At 41.7% G+C, this 3,382-nt stretch overlaps 1 pseudogene across 1 annotated transcript; it reads left to right on the top strand.

Moving 5' to 3' along the window:
• The first annotated feature begins 288 nt into the window (after positions 1-288).
• Positions 289-3,174, top strand: LOC149576790 (putative pentatricopeptide repeat-containing protein At3g13770, mitochondrial pseudogene; annotated as a pseudogene). The gene has a single exon (XR_016362277.1). The product of XR_016362277.1 is annotated as a putative pentatricopeptide repeat-containing protein At3g13770, mitochondrial pseudogene (transcript).
• The last annotated feature ends 208 nt before the right edge of the window (positions 3,175-3,382 follow it).

Raw genomic sequence — 3,382 nt, 5'->3', positions numbered from 1 at the left:
ACATATTCCTATTCTTGTTTGGTTCATCAAAATTTGATTTGATGGGAAATTCACAAACCCAAAAAATTATGTTTTCTAAAATAAATAAAATTGGAATAAGAATACATATTCCAGTTCCACCTATTTAGATGGAATTGCAAAAGCTCATTTTTTGACCAAATTTAGAATACGTATTCCTTTTCACAATTCTGATTTGGTGCACCCAAGGAAAGAATTATAAATTTTAAGAGTTTACATATGCCTTTTCCACTCATATTCCTATTCTTACTGCCAAACAAACCCTTCATATTGGCCTTATCATCTATTGTAGTGGGAGGATAACCTCTGTCCTTATCATCTATTGGGTTGTGGGAAGATATGTCTTGCTACAGAAGCCGACATTCGGCCGGTAGAGAGCGTCTTGGGTTTTGACTGTGCCAATGGCAATGCTAATCGATTCCTCGGGAGTGCTGGCAGTCACACATTTCCCATATCATCATAATGTTAATACTCAGCATGGCAGGGCGCGCATACACCTTCCTCAAAACAAAATTACCAGTATAAGTTGCAGAAGCCCAAGAATTGAAGGGTTAGAAGGAAGAGGTGAAGCTCGAGAGGCAGAGAAAGAGAAAGATTATGCTTGGCTGTTGCAGCGATGCACTGCCTTGCAAGCCTTGACACAGGGAAGACAGCTTCATGCCCACCTCGTTAAAACAGGACGCAACTCCGACACTCATTTGGAAACACAGATTATGGTTATGTATGCTAAATGTGGTGTTCAGGCAGATGCATACGAAGCATTTGTCAAAATAAGAGAACCCAGTGTTGTTTCATGTACAGCTTTGATTGGGGTTTATGCTCGAAATGGATGTGGCGAAGAGGCATTTGCACTTTTCATTGCAATGCTGAAGGCGGACATCAAACCAAACCACTTGTCTTTCGCCAGCGTGCTCACGGCATGTGCCTCTGCAAAGACGAAGGCATTGGGATGGGGTAAGCAACTTCATTGCTGTGTGATTAAAAGCAGGGGTATATTTCTACCCATGGCCGATTTGTGCCTAGAGAGTAGCCTTGTTGACATGTATGCCAAATGCGGTAGCCCGACGGATGCACGCCAAGTGTTTGACGTAATGACTGAAAGAGATATAATCTCTTGGACTGTGATGATTAGCGGCTATGTTCAACAGAGTCAGGCTGGGGAAGCCTTGGAGGTTTATAACCGAATGCTGCTCAGCAAGATGAAACCGAATCAAAATACCTTCACTAGTGTTCTCAAGGCTTGTGCGGCCATAGGATTAACCGCATTACAGCAAGGTAAGCAAATACATGCCACGATTGTTAAAAGCACGCTTGAAAAAGATGTTTTCGTAGGAAGTGCTCTTGTTGATATGTACGCTAAGTCTGAAAGTTTGCATGACGCGCGCCAGGTGTTTGACAAAATGCCTGAGAAAGATGTGGTATCTTGGAATGGATTGATCTCTGCCTACGGGAAGTATGATACAGGCATACATGCTTGCCATATGTTTGTAAGCTTGCTGCATTCAGGTGTTAGTCCAAATGAGTCTACCCTTGTTGCTGTTCTCAATGCATGTGCACGCTTGGCAGCCCTGGAATTCGGTAGGCAGGTTCATTCTCATTTAATTATGAGCGGGTTTCAGAATAATGTTGTTTTGGGGAATTCTCTTGTGGATATGTATGCTAAATGTGGAAGTCTTGTGGACGCGTGTCAAATTTTTGATGAAATGCCTGTATTAGATTTGGTTTCCTGGAATACAATAATTCAAGGCTATGCGAAACATGGAATTGGAAAGGAAGCACTCCTAATTTTTGACAGGATGCAAAACGCAGGCTTTAAGCCAGATTACTTTACTTATATTGGTCTTTTATCTGCGTGCAACCATTCTGGTCTAGTGGATGAAGGTTGGCACTTGTTTTACTCTATGAGTAGAGAGTACTCCATCACTCCTACAGCTGAGCATTATGCCTGCATGGTTGACATTCTTGGACGTGCGGGGCGCTTGGGTGAAGCATGCAACTTTATTAACAAAATGCCATTTACACCTGGTGCTTCCATTTGGGGAGCTTTGTTGAGCTCCTGCAGAGTTCATGGTAATATTGAGCTAGGTGAGCTTGCTGCAAAACATCTTTTTGAGTTAGAACCAAAAGGCTCCGGATCATATGTGATGTTGTCCAGCATGTATGCTGCACAAGGCAGGTGGGAAGATGTAGCAATTGTAAGAAAAACTATGAGAGATAGAGGGGTGAAAAAGGAACCAGGATGTAGCTGGATTGAAGTTAATAAAATCGTATATAAATTCTTTGCTGGCGATAGATCACACCCACAAACAGCTAAGATATATGCAACATTAGAGAGGTTGGATTTGCAGATGAAGGAAGCTAGATTCTTTCTTAATACTAGCACCATGTTTCATAACGCGGAGGAGGAACAGAAAGAACACCTTCCTGACCACCATAGCGAAAAGTTAGCTATCGCATATGGGCTGATAAGCACACCATCTGGCACACCACTTCGAATATTCAAGAATCTTCGTGTGTGTAATGATTGTCATGCTGCTTCGAAGTTCATTTCAAAGATTGCTCAAAGAAAAATTACTTTAAGAGATACCAACCGCTTCCATCATTTCACGAATGGTGTGTGTTCTTGTGGAGATTACTGGTAGTTCTAAGCAAACAAACTGCAAGGAAAAATAGCTCTTGATGACTTTCCTGTTTCATTGTTAACGAGGAACTGTAATGTAAGAGTTTATAGGACTACTTGTATATTACTGTTATAGGGAATTTTTCCTCATTGTCAAACTTCATTTGTGCACCCATGGCGACCTAGTTTAAAATGCCCAAGTCTCTGTCTTCCTCCCAGTCCCGGTACTTTGCCCATCGGAGTGTTGACTTGCTATAGGCAGTTATCGCTCATCTCCGCACAGCAATCAAATGCGAGTGTATGTGTTTTCTATGCTTCTTGGCAAAAAATGTGTTTCGCACTACATCACTGTTGGTGAGATTTGCAGGCATCTTCAACGTGGTATAATTCTTATGTATCTCACATTCAGTAGTTGATGGCATGTACAAGGACACTTGAATGTGCTACATCATTAAGAACCAGTTTGGTGAGCCCAGTCTGTCTTGGAGCAATTCCTTTGCAAAGACGAATTTAAATGGCTACATGATCATTTTTCATTTGGTGAAGGCAAAATAGCTAGAAGTAAAATTAAAAAGCTTGCATGTTTGACCATAGCGTTGCACCCTGGCTATTAACCTTTGACAATAAGCTTGGGATATTTGATCTGCATGGTCTTCACGGATCGCAGCAGTGAAAATAACGACGAAGGTACTGCCTTCGATGAGCATTTGACCTCATGACTTTATAGTCTAGTGGTGATTATGT

The sequence above is a fragment of the Cupressus sempervirens genome, chromosome 1 (genome assembly GCF_028749045.1).
Source record: "Cupressus sempervirens isolate cs-2001-9-10 chromosome 1, ASM2874904v1, whole genome shotgun sequence".
In the NCBI taxonomy this organism is placed as follows: Eukaryota; Viridiplantae; Streptophyta; class Pinopsida; order Cupressales; family Cupressaceae; genus Cupressus; species Cupressus sempervirens.
This window is presented reverse-complemented; position numbering and strand designations above follow the sequence as displayed.